The sequence below is a fragment of the Equus asinus genome, chromosome 9, assembly GCF_041296235.1.
Source record: "Equus asinus isolate D_3611 breed Donkey chromosome 9, EquAss-T2T_v2, whole genome shotgun sequence".
Taxonomy (NCBI): Eukaryota; Metazoa; Chordata; class Mammalia; order Perissodactyla; family Equidae; genus Equus; species Equus asinus.
Genome location: NC_091798.1, coordinates 6,205,717 through 6,220,096, shown reverse-complemented (window position 1 = coordinate 6,220,096; position 14,380 = coordinate 6,205,717).

Here is a 14,380-nt window from a genome sequence, read left to right as displayed (position 1 = left end):
ACAAGACTGAGCTGGTTCTTTGAGAAGATAAACAAAATTGACAAACTTTTAGTGAGACTTACCAAAAAAAAAAAAAAAAAACAGAGAGAGAGAGAAGGTTCAAAAATAAAATCAGAAATGAAAGAGGAGAAATTACAACAGATACCACAGAAATACAACGGATTTTTAGAGAAGACTATGACAAACTATATGCCAACAAATTGGATAACTTAGAAGAAATGGATAAATTCTTAGAATCATGCAACCTTCTGAAAGTGAATCAAGAAGAAATAGAGAATCTGAATAGACTGATCACTAATAAGGAGATTGATACAGTAATCAAAAACCTTCCAAAAACCAAAAGCCCAGGACCAAATGGCTTCTCTGGTGAATTCTATCAAACATTCAAAGAAGACTTAATACCTATCCTTCTCAAACTCTTCCAGAAACTTGAAGCAGAGGGGACACTTCCTAACTCATTTTATGAGGTGAACATTACCCTGATACCAAAACAGACATGGACAACACACAAAAAAGAAAATTACAGGCCAGTATTACTGATGAACATAAATGCAAAATTCCTCAACAAAATATTAGCTAATCAAATATAACAATTCATTAAAAGGATCATACACCATGATCAAGTGGAATTTATACCAAGGATGCAAGAATGGTTCAACATCTGCAAATCAATCAATGTGATACACCACATTAACAAAATGAAGAATAAAAATCACATAATCATCTCAATAGATGCAGAGAAAGCATTCAGCATCCATTTACGGATAAAAACTGAATAAAATGGGTATAGAAGGAAAGTACCTCAACATAATAAAGTCCGTATACAACAAACCCACAGCCAACATCATACTCAATGGTGAAAAACTGAAAGCTATCCCTCTGAGAACAGGAACCAGACAGGTGCCCACTCGCACTGTCGTATCTAACATAGTATTGAAAGTCCTAGCCAGAACAATTAGGCAAGAAAATCAAATAAAAGCTATCCAATTAGAAAGGAAGAAATAAAACTGTCACTATTTGTGGATGACACGATTTAATATATAAGAAACACTACAGAATCCAACAAAAAACTGTTATAAATAATAAATGAATGCAGTAAACTTGCAGGATACAAAATCGACATTCAAAAATCTGTTGCATTTCTATACACTAACAATGAACTAGTAGAAAGAAATCAAGAATACAATCCCATTTACAATCACAACAAAAAGAATAAAATACCTAGGAATAAATTTAACCAAAGAGGTGAAAGACCTATACACTGAAATCTATAAGACATTGTTGAAAGAAATTGAAGAAGACACAAAGAAATGGAAAGATATTCTGTGCTCATGGAGTAGAAAAATTAACATAGTTAAAATGTCCATATTATCTAAAACAATCTACGTATTCAATGCAATCCCTATCAAAATCCCAATGACGTTTTTCATGGAAATAGAACAAAGAATTCTAAAATTCATATGGGATAACAAAAGACCCTTAATAGCCAAAGCAATCCTGCAAAAAAAAAAAAAGAACAAATCTGGAGGCACCACACTCCCTGATTTCAAAATATACTACAAAAAAATAGTAATGAAAACAGCATGGTACTGGTGGAAAAACAGACGCACAGATCAATGGAACAGAATTGAGATCCCAGAAATTAACCCATGCGTATATGATCAACTAATTAACGACCAAGGAGCCAAGAACATACAACAGAGAAGGAAAGTCTCGTCAATAAAAGGTGCTGGGAAAACTGCACAGCCACACGCAAAAGAATGAAAGTAGACCATTATCTTACACCATTCACAAAAATTAACTCTAAATGGATCAAAGACTTGAAGGGACCTGAAACAGTAAAACTCCTAGAAGAAAATATAGGCAGTGCACTCTAACATCGGCCTCAGCAGCATCTTTTCAAATACCATGTCTCCTCAGGCAAGGGAAATAAAAGAAAAAATTAACAAATGGGACTACATCAAACTAAAAAGCTTCTTCATGGCAAAGGAAACGCTAAGTCAGACAAAGACAATTACCATATGACTTCAGTCACATGTGGGGAGATAAAGCACAAACAAACACACAGATAAGGAGAACAGGTTGGTGGTTACCAGAAGGGAAGGCTGTGGAGAGAGGGCTGAAAGGGTAAAGGGGCACATATGTTTGGTGATGGATGGCGACTAGACTTCCAGTGGTGAACACGAGGGAGTCTATACAGAAGTCAAAATATAATGATGTACACCTGAAATTTATATAATGTTATAAACCCATGTGATCAATAAAAAAAGAAAAGCTAGATTGTGAGAGTGAGGTCAGCAAGGTGGCAGAATAGAGAACCCTCCTTCCCCCACAGAAACACAGAGTTAACAGCAATATATGGACCAATTGCCATTGTGAGAAATCCAGAAACCAGTTAAGAGTTTCCTGCACCCCAGGCCAGTGTGAAACCGGGTAGGAAAATTCGTGGTATTTGATGCCAGAGTCCCACCCCCTTGCACAGTGTGGCATAATTGGGAGGAAGCCTCCAATTCCTGAATTCTCCTAGGTCAGGGGAAGGAGTGGAATATGTGTCCAACGTTTTGAGTTTTGAGGGTGCAGCCATGGGGACTGGTTTCTGTTTTTTCTGAATCTAAGCACCGACAGCAGCCCGGCGCCAGGTTGGGGCGATCTATGTGGCTTGTCTAGTTCCAGAATATGCAGTACCACAGTCTGACACAAGGGGGAGCTCCGACATTGTGGCTTACTGCAGCACCAGCAAGACCACAGTGTCACAGATACACACGAGGGGAGCTCCTAAGTAGAAACTGGCAAACTTCAATTAGATGACACCTCCAAGCCCAGAGAGGACACCCCCCAGGAAGGGCTTCAGAGGGCTGCAGAATCTCCAGCTGGGCTGACTGCAGACAGCACTCCCAGTATGAGACCAGACCATACAGAACGGGAGAGGTGTCTGATTTTTCAAATGCTGGGTTCCAACAAAAAAATAAGACAGAGAAGTAAGGAAACATAGACTATCCAAAAGAACAAATTAAATCTCCAGAAACCAACCCAAAAGAAATGGAAATATATGAATTACCAGGCAAAGAATTCAAAATAATGCTCAATGAATTAAAAGAGAGCACAGATGGACAAAAAAGTCAGGGAAATGATGAATGAACAAAATTAAAATATCAACAGAGAAATAAACACTGAAGAAGAACCAATCAGAAATTCTGGAACTGAAGGAAAAAAACTTAATTGAAAAATTAACTAGAGGGACTGGACTCAACGGCAGAAGAAAGAATCAGCGAAGTTGAAGACAGAATTTTTGAAATTACCGAGTCAGAGGAAGAAAAAACATAAAACAATGAAGACAGCCTAAGAAACCGAAGGGAAGTGTGGGCCAACATCAAGCGGAACTCAGTGGCATTATGGAAGTCCCAGAAGGAGAGGAAAGATAAAGGAGCAGAGAGCCTATCTGAAGAAACAATGGCTGAAAACGTCTCAGATCTGAGAAGAGAAATGGACATACGAATTCAAGAAGCTCAAGTAACTTCAACTAAGATAAATCTAAAGAGACTTATGCCAAGACACGTTATATTCAAACTGTCAAACGTTACAGAGAGAAACTCGAAAGAGAGCAAGAGAAAAGTGCCTAGTTGTGTACAGAGGAACTCCTATTAGACTGTCAACAGGTTTTTCAGCAGAAAGCTTGCAGGCTAGAAGGGAGTGGGATGATAAATTCAAAGTGCTGAAAGAACCTGCTAACCAAGAATGCCATGCCATGCAAAACCGTCCAGATATGAAAGAGAAGTTAAGATTTCCCCCAGTAAACAAAGGCTGAGGGAGTCCATCACCACTAGACCAGCCTACGACAAGGGCTGAAGGGAGTCCTTCAGGTTGAGGCAAAAGGATGATAAACAGCAACGTAAAACAGCACAAAAATATAAAACACTCTGGTGAAGTAAACATGCAGCAGTAATGTAACGTTGGTACATAAATCACTTTTAAATCTGGCATAGAATTTAAAAAACAAAAGCATAAAAAATAATTATAAATCTTTGTTAAGGGATACACAATATAAAAAGAGGTAATCGGTGTCAACAATAACAAAGTGGAGGAGGCAGTGACATAAAGGAGGAGAGCTTTTATTTGTGATTGAAGTTGTTACCAGTTTAGATAGATCGTTACGATTTTATGTAATTGAAAATGTAAACACAAAGGAAATATCAATAGAATAAACAAATGAAAAGGAAAATGAGAAGAGAATCAAAACATGTCACTACAAAGAATCAATGAAACCCAAAAGAAGTCAACCAGGGAGGAAAAGATGGTCAAAAAAACTACAAGACATACAGAAAACAATGAGAAAATGGCAATAGTAAGTCCTTCCATATCAGTAACTACTTTAAATGTAAATAGGTTAAGTGCCCCAATTAAAATACATAGATTAGCTAAATGGGTAAAAAAACAAGATCCAACTACATGCTATCTACAGAGACTCACTTTAGATGTAAGGACGTACTTAGGGTAATAGTGAAAGGATGAAAAGAAATATTCCATGTGAATGGGATCCTAAAGAGAGTAGGAGTAACCATGCTTTATCAGACAAAATATACCTTAAGACAAACACTGTCACAAGAGATGAAGAGAGAGATTATATAATGATAAAAGGGGCAACCCGCCAGGAAGATATAACCATAAGCACCTATCAGTACAGATCTCACATATGTAAAGCAAACATTGATAGAACTGAAGGGTGAAATTAACAGCAGCACAATAATGTAAGGAGACTTCCATACTCCACTTTCAGTTATGGATAGAACAACCAAAGATCAATAAGGAAACAAAGGACTTGAATAACACTATGGATCAACGGACCTGACAAACAGATACAGAACGCTCCACTCACAACAGCAGAATACACAGTCTTCTCAAGCACACATGGAACATTCTCTAAGATAGACCACACTTTCAGCCACAAAACAAGTATTCATATATTTAAGAAGATTGAAATCAACAAAGTATCTTCTCCAGCCACAATGGAATGAAACTACAGATCAGCAGAAGCAGGAAAAGGGAAATATCCACAACTATGTGGAAACTAAACAACTCACTCTTTACCATCCAGTGGGTCAAAGGAAACATTACAACGGAGTTCAGAAAATACCTGGAGACATGAAAATGAAAACACTATATACCAAACTCACAGGATTCAGCAAAAGCAATGCTAAAAGGGAAGTTTATAGCAGCGAATGCTTATGTTAAAGAAAGAAGATAATCTCAAGTCAACACAACTTTCTACCTAAGGAGCTAGAGAAAGAAGAATAAAGGAAATCCCAAATTAGCAGAAGGAAGGAAATAAGAACTATTAGAGCAGAGATAAACAAATTAGAGAATAGAAAAATAATGGAAAAAATCAAAGAAACCAAGAATTAGTGTTCTGAAAAGATCAACAAAATTTACAAACCGTTAGCTATACTACAAAAAAAGAAAGAAGCCTCAGTAACTAAAATTAGAAATGAAAGAAGGGACATTACAAAAAATGTCACAGATATAAAAAGGATTATAGGACACCATTATGAACAACTGTATGCCAACAAATTGGACAACCTAAACTAAATGGATAAATTCCTAGAAACATACAATCAACCAAGACTAATCATGAGGAAATAAAAAATCTGAACAGACCTATCACAAGTAAGGAGATGGGAAGAGTAGTCAAAAACCTCCTCTTTTTGGAAAAACCTGTTTTTCCCCTCCTATGTAGGGACAAACCCAGTTCTTCCCTACAAATGTCTTTCTTTCACCTGTGAGTTTCCTTTGCTACGTAAACAGAACACTTCACTTCTGACTCTTCTGGTCACCAAATGTCTGGAGGTTTTTCCCCACAACAAGCAATTGTCTGTGACACCAGCTGAGTGTCCTACAATTTAACTCAATACTGACACTATATACCCAGAGACAGCATCAGATCCCACAGGTTAAGGGCTCAGTCCCACAAGACTGTGCTCTACACACGTGCTTGAAACACCAGGCACAAGCCCAGGCTGTCATCTGTGCTTCTGACCACTGGTGGTTCCAATGACTCCCCTCCCCTTGAGTTGGATTAATTTGCTAGAGCAGCTCACAGAACTCAGGGAAACACTTAAATTCACGAGTTTATTAAAGGATATGATAGAAGATACAGGTGAACTGCCAGATGAAGAGATGCATAGGGTGAGGTCTGGAAGGGCCCTGAGCTCAGGAGCTTCTGTCCCCATAGAGTTGGGGTGTGTCACCCTCCCAATGTGGATGTGTTCACCAGCCTGGAAGCTCTCTGAAACCCCTGCTATTGGTATTTTTATGGAGGCCTCATCACGTAGGCATGATCAATCATTAATTCTATTTCCAGCCTCTCTCCCCTCTCTGAAAGATAGGGGATGGGGCTGAAAATTCTAAGCTTCTAATAATGGCTTGGTTTTTCTGGTGACCAGCCCCCATCCAGGAGCCGTCCAGGAGCCCACCTAGAGTCACCTCAATAGAACAAAGGTGCTCCTGGTGCTCTTATCACTTAGGAATTTACAAGGGTCTTAGGAGGCCTGGGTCAGGGATGGGGTCAAAGACAAATGTTAGAAAAAGAGATGCTCCTAGTGTTCTTATCACTTAAGAAATTATAAGGGTTTTAGGAGCTCTGTCCCACGAACCAGGGGCAGAGGCCACTATATATTTTCTGTTATCTCATATCTCCCAACAAAGAAAAGCCCAGGGCCAGATGGCTTCACTGGAGAATTCTAGCAACCATTTAAAGAAGAATTAACACCAATCCTCCTGAATCACTTCCAAAGAATTGAGGAGGAGGAAACACTTCCAGACTCACTCTATGAGGCCAGCATTACTCTGATAACAAAACCAGACAAAGACACAACAAGCGAAGAAAACCAATATCCCTTGTGAATATTGGTGCAAAATCCTCCACACAATCCTACCAAATAGAACTAAACAGCACATTCAAAGGATGCTACACCATGACCAAGTGGGACTTCTATCTGTAATGCAAAGATAGTTAAACATACAAAAATCAGTCAATATAATACACCACATGAACCAAAGGAAGGACAAAAAACACGATCATCTCAACTGGTGCAGAAAAAGCTCTTGAAAGAATTCAACACCGTTTCTTGATAGAAACACTTAATAAACTAGGAATGGGGGAAACTATCTCAACATGGTAAAGGGAATATATGAAAAGCTCACAGCTAACATCATACTCAACGGCAAAGACTGAAAACTTTCCCTCAAACACCAAGAACGAGACAGGGATGCCCACCCTCACCAGTACTGTTCAACATAGTCCTAGAAACCCTTGTCAGAGCAAGCAGGAAAGAAAAGAACAAAAAGCATGAAAGTGAAAAAGAAGTGGTGAAATTATCTCTGTTCATAAAAGACATGATCTTACACATAGAAAACTCAAGGGAATCCATAAAAGAACTTTTACAACCAGTAAACGATTTTAGCAAAGTTTCAGGACACAAAATCAACAGACAAAAATCAGTTGTATTTCTACATACTAACAAAGATTAATCCAAAAAAGAAATTAAGAAAACAATACCATTTATTATAACACCTAAAAGGATAAAATACTTAGGAATAAACCTAACCAAGGAGGTTAAAGACTGGTACACCAAAAGCTACAAAACATTACTAAAAGAAATCATAAAAGATACAAATAAATGGAAAGAAATCTCATGATGATGGATTGGAAGACTTAATATTGTTAAAATGTCCATACTTCCCAAAGAAATCTTCAGATTCAATGCAATCCCTATTAATATCTCAGTAACATTTTGTTTTTGCAGAAATAGAAAAAATTACCCCAGAATTCATAGGAAATCTCAAGGGACTCTGAAGAGCCAAAACAATCTTTAAAAAGAATAGAGTTGGAGGCTTCACATTTCCTGATTTCAAAACGTACAACAAAGCAACACTAATCAAGACACTGTAGTGTTGGCATAAAGAAGACGTATAGAACAATGGAACAGAATTGAGAGCCAGAAATAAACCTTCCCATATATGGTGATGATTTTTGACAAGGGTGCCAAGACTACACAGTGAGAAAAGGGGTAGTCTCAACAAATAATTTGGGGAAACCTGGATGTCCACATGCAAAAAATGAAGTTGTACCTTACACCATATACAAAAACTAACTCAAAATGGATTAAAGACCTGAACATGACACCTATAACTAACTATAAAACTCCTAGAAGAAAACAAAGGGGAAATCTTCAGGGCATTGGAGTTGGCAATGATTTATTGAATATGACACCAAAAGCATAGATAACAAAGACAAAAATAGACAAGCAGAATTACATCACACTTATCCAGAACTTCTACAACTCAATAACAACATCAATTTAAAAACCCCTCAAATAACCCAATTGAAAAATGGGTAAAGGACTTGAATAGACAATTCTCCAATGGCCAACAAGCATATGCAAAATGCTCAACAATAATAACCATAAGAGAAATATAAACCAAATCCACAATGAGATATCACCTCACATCCATTAGAATGGTCAGTACCACAAGAACGGAATATAACAAGCTTTGGCGAGGATGCAGAGATATTGTATGTTGTTGGTGGGAATGTAAAATGGAGCAACCACTATGGAAAACAGTAAGAGGTTTCTCAAAAAATTAAAAACAGAATTATCTTGAGGGAGCGGGACCAAGATGGTGGATGAGTGGTCTTCTTTGTCTCTCCCCCTTCGAATCTACAACTAATTGGACATTCACCGATTAACAAAGGATATCCAGATAGCATCTCAAGACGCCTAAGAGACTCAGGCTGGTATACATCAGAAGGCGGACGGACTTCCCCCCGGGAGGAGGTGGAAATAGGTGAAAACTCTCCAACCCCCGACCCCTGACCCCCAGGCAGCCTAGTACCTGCAAGAGGGTCTCTTCCAGCGGACTCCCCCATAGCATCACCACACACCAAGGGCAGGAGTGTGCATTGACCAGCGGAGCGATGGTGGAAACAGGTGACAACAGCCCTACCTAAGCCCCCCGTGATTACACCTAAGCCCAGGGGGAATCTCCGGGGTCCCGCACCCACCGGCAGAGAAAGCCTCTGCTCGCCATTAGCAGGGAGGCCCCGCCCAAAACCAGAACAAACGGAAGCTCCCAGCGAGCGGATTCCTGGCATGGCACCAGACTGCCAGCTGCTGCTGGGTCCATGGTCTCCGGCTATGCACAGGTCGGTGCAGGGGGCAGCTGGACTTCCCGTGGACATGCTTGGGGACAGGGTTGGAGCTCCAGAGTCTGGCTCTGTGGCCCGGGGGGAGGCTCCGGGGTCCCGCACCGCCCTGGTCGCCATTAGCAGGGAGGTCCCGCCCAGAAACCAGAACAAAGGGCAGCTCCCAGCAAGTGGATTCCCTGGCATGGCACCAGCCAGCCAGCTGCTGCTTGGCCCACAGTCTCTGGCCATGCACGGGTCGGTGCAGGGGGCACCCGGACTTCCCGTGGACATGCTTGGGGACTGGGTGGAGCTCCAGCGCCCAGCTCTGCAGCCCAGGGGGAGGCTCCATGGTCCCACAACCCCCCAGCGGGGAGGGCCTCTGCTCGCCATTGGCAGGGAGGCCCCGCCCAGCATTCAGAGCACCAGGAAGCTCCCTAGAGCAGAATCCCTCACAAGGCAGCAGCTTACCAGCCACCACCAGGCCCACGGATTCTAGCCATGTCCCAGATGAGGCAAGGGGCTCCCAGAGATTCCATGAGGGTGGTGTGGGGCAGAGTGGAGCTCTGGTGAAACGGCTACGTGGCCCAGGGGGGAACTCCAGGTTCCTACAGCAGCCTCAGCGAAAGCCTCTGCACAGCACTAGTGGAGAGGTCCCAACTGGCAATCACAAGGCGGAAAGACCCTGGGGAAAAAGTAGCACAGCTAGGCGAGCTAACGACAGACTGCAGAAGATACCCATAGCTCTGCTGGGACCTATAGTGGACAAGTGTGATCTTGTGGGCTCTGTCAGTGACAAAGCTGCAATTATAGGTGATCCTGCTCCTGGCTGCTGGGAAAGCCCATAACACCGCTGCAGACCCCAAGGAGGGAGTGCATCTAAGTGGGCTGCAACAGTAGTCACCAGCAGCCTGAGGTCCCCTTGTGATTGCCGCCACCACTGACGAGGGACCCCACAGGACCACTGTGACTATGAGGAGGGATCCAGGTCCAGTCAGTAACAGCTGACAGGGTTCCTGGTTGGTGCAGTCTAAATAGCTGCCCCCCCACACCAGTCACAACAAGTGGAAGCAGCGACTAAACTCTATCTCTATGCAGAGGCACAAATCTACGCCATCAAGCAGTATGAAAAAATATATTAAATCTCCAGAACAGAAGGAAAATGATAAGCACCCAGAAAACAATCCCAAAGACAATGAAATCTATAACCTAAATGACGATGATTTCAAAACTGCCATTATTAAAAAACTCAATGAGTTAAAAGAGAATTCAGATAGACAACTCAATGAGTTCAGGAGCTATGTCACAAAAGAGCTTGATACTATAAAAAAGAACCAATTAGAAATACTGGCAATGAAGAACTCAATGGAGGAGATTAAGAAATATCTGGACTCTCTGAACAGTAGGGTTGATAATATGGAGGACAGAATTAGCAATTTGGAGGATAGGAATATAGAAATGCTGCAGACAGAGGAGGAGAGAGAACTAAGACTAAAAAGAAATGAAGAAACTCTCTGAGAATTATCCAACTCAATTAGGAGATGCAACATAAGGATTATAGGTATACAAGAGGGAGAAGAGAAGGAGAAGGGGGCAGAAGGCCTGTTCAAAGAAATAATGGCTGAGAACTTTCCAAACTTGGGAAGAGAGATGGATGTGACAGAAGCCAATAGATCTCCAAACTTTATTAATGCAAGAAGACCAACCCCAAGGCATATAGTAGTGAAACTAGCAAAAGTCAACGACAAAGAGAAAATACTAAGGGCATCCAGGCAGAAGAAAATAACTTACAAAGGAAACCCCATAAGGCTATCAACAGATTTCTCAGGAGATACCTTACAGGCTAGAAGAGATTGGAATGAAATATTCAAAACTCTGAAGGACAAAAACCTGCAGCCAAGAATACTCTACCCAGTGAAAATATCCTTCAAATATGATGGACAAATAAAAACGTTCCCAGATAAACTAAAGTTAAGGCAGTTCATTGCCACAAAACCTCCTCTTCAAGAAATGCTCAGGAAGAACCTCATTCCTGAAAAATCAAAAAAAGGAAAGGGGTTACAAAATCCAGAACAAAGGAGATAAGCAGAAGGACAATAACACAAAGTAACAGCTCTCCAACAGGACAAAATGCAAAAGAACCGGAAAACAAGTGATAAAATGGCAACAGTAGGCCCCCACATTTCAATAATCACTCTAAATGTGAAAGGATTGAACTCTCCAATCAAAAGGCACAGAGTGGCAGGATGGGTCAAAGAACAAGATCCAACAATATGATGCCTCCAGGAAACACACCTCAGCCCCAAAGACAAACACAGACTCAAAGTAAAGGGATGAAAGACAATACTCCAAGCTAATAATGAACAAAAGAAAGCAGGTGTTGCCATACTTATATCAGACAAAGTAGACTTCAAAGCAAAACAGATACAGAAAGACAAAGAGGGGCAGTATATAATGATAAAAGGGATGCTCCACCATGATGACATAACACTTATAAATATATATGCACCTAACACAGGAGCACCAAAATTCGTAAAGAAACTATTAACAAAACTAAAAGGAGACATCAACAGCAATACAATAATAGGAGGGGACATCAACACCCCATTAACACTAATGGACAGATCTTCCATACAGAAAATCAACAAGGAAATTATAGAATTAAATGAAAAATTAGATCAGATGGACCTAATAGATATATATAGGACACTTCATCGAAAAACAGCAGGTTACACATTCTTCTCAAGCGTGCATGGAACATTCTCAAGGATAGACCATATCTTGGGAAACAAAGCAAGCATCAATAAGTTCAAGAGGGTTGAAATAATATCAAGCATCTTTTCTGATCACAATGCTATGAAACTAGAAATCAACTACAAGAATAAAGCTGGGAAAGGGCCAAAAACGTGGAGACTAAACAACATGCTACTGAACAAACAATGGATTATTGAAGAAATTAAAGAAGAAATCAGATATTATCTGGAGACAAATGAAAATGAAAACACACCGTACCAAATTATTTGGGACACAGCAAAGGCAGTCCTAAGAGGGAAATTCATTGCAATACAGGCTCACCTCAATAAGCAAGAAAAATCTTACATAAACAACCTCAAATGACACCTAACGGAATTAGAAAAAGAAGAACAAACAAAGCCCAAAGTCAGTAGAAGGAGGGAAATAATAAAAATTAGAGCAGAAATAAATGATATTGAAACAAAAAAGACAGCAGAAAGGATCACTGAAACAAAGAGTTGGTTCTTTGAAAAAATTAACAAAATCGACAAACCCTTAGCCAGACTCACTAAAAAAAAAAGAGAGAAGTCTCAAATAAATAAAATTAGAAATGAGAGAGGAGAAATCACAACGGATACCCAAGAAATACAAAGGATCATAAGAGAATACTTTGAAAAACTACATGCCAACAAATTGAACAACCTAGAAGAAATGGATAAATTCCTAGACTCTTACAACCTCCCCAAACTGAGTCAGGAAGAAATAGAGAATCTGAATAGACCAATCTCAAGTAAAGAAATAGAAACAGTAATCAAAAACCTCCCCAAAAATAAGAGTCCAGGACCAGACAGCTTCTCTGGAGAATTCTACCAAACATTCAAAGAAGATTTAATGCCTATCCTTCTCAAACTATTCCAGAAAATTGAGGCAGAAGGAGCACTCCCTAATACATTCTATGAAGCCAACATCACCCTGATCTCCAAACCCGACAAGGACAACACAAAGAAGTAAAACTACAGGCCAATATCACTGATGAACATAGATGCAAAAATCCTCAACAGAATTTTGGCAAACCGAATACAGCAATACATCAAAAAGATTATACACCATGATCAAGTGGGATTTATACCAGGGACACAGGGATGGTTCAACATCCGCAAGTCAATCAATGTGATTCACTACATTAACAAAATGAGAAACAAAAACCACATGATCCTCTCAATAGATGCAGAGAAAGCATTTGACAAGATCCAACATCCATTTATGATAAAAACCCTCAATAAAATAGGTATAGAAGGAAAGTACCTCAACATAATTAAGGCCATATATGACAAACCCACAGCCAACATCATATTCAACAGACAAAAACTGAAAACCATCCCTCTGAGAACACGAACAAGACAAGGGTGCCCACTTTCACCATTCTTATTCAACATAGTACTGGAGGTTTTGGCCAGAGCAATTTGGCAGGAAAAAGAAATAAAAGGAATCCAAATAGGCAACGAACAAGTAAAACTCTCGCTGTTTGCAGACAACATCATCTTATATATAGAAAACCCCAAAGAAGCCATAGAAAAACTATTAGAAACAATCAACAAGTACAGCAAAGTTGCAGGGTATAAAATCAACATACATAAATCAGTAGCATTTCTATACGCTAACAATGAACTAACAGAGAAAGATCTCAAGAACTCAATCCCATTCACGATCGCAACAAAAAGAATAAAATACCTTGGGATAAATTTAACCAAGGAAGTGAAAGATCTATACAACAAAAACTACAAGATTTTCTTGAAAGAAATCGACAACGACATAAAGAGATGGAAAGACATTCCATGCACATGGATTGGAAGAATAAACATAGTTAAAATGTCCATTCTACCTAAAGCAATCTACAAATTCAATACCATCCCAATCAGAATTCCAATGTCATTCTTTACAGAAATTGAACAAAGAATCCAAAAATTCATATGGGGCAACAAAAGACCCTGAATTGCTAAAGCAATCCTGAGAAAGAAGAACAAAGCTGGAGGCATCACAATCCATGACTTCAAAACATACTGCAAAGCTACAGTAATCAAAACAGCATGGTACTGGTACAAAAACACACACACAGATCAATGGAACAGAATTGAAAGCCCAGAAATAAAACGACACATCTATGGACAGCTAATCTTTGACAAAGGAGCTGAGGGCCTACAAAGGAGGAAAGAAAGTCTCTTCAACAAATGGTGCTGGGAAAACTGGACAGCCACATGTAAAAGAATGAAAATCAACCATTCTTTTTCACCATTTACTAAAATAAACTCAAAATGGATCAAAGACCTAAAGATTGGACCTGAAACAATAAGTTTTCTAGAAGAGAATATCGGCAGCACACTCTTTGACATCAGCTTCAAAAGAATCTTTTTGGACACCATAACCCCTCACATGAGGGAAACAATAGAAAGAATAAACAAATGGGACTTC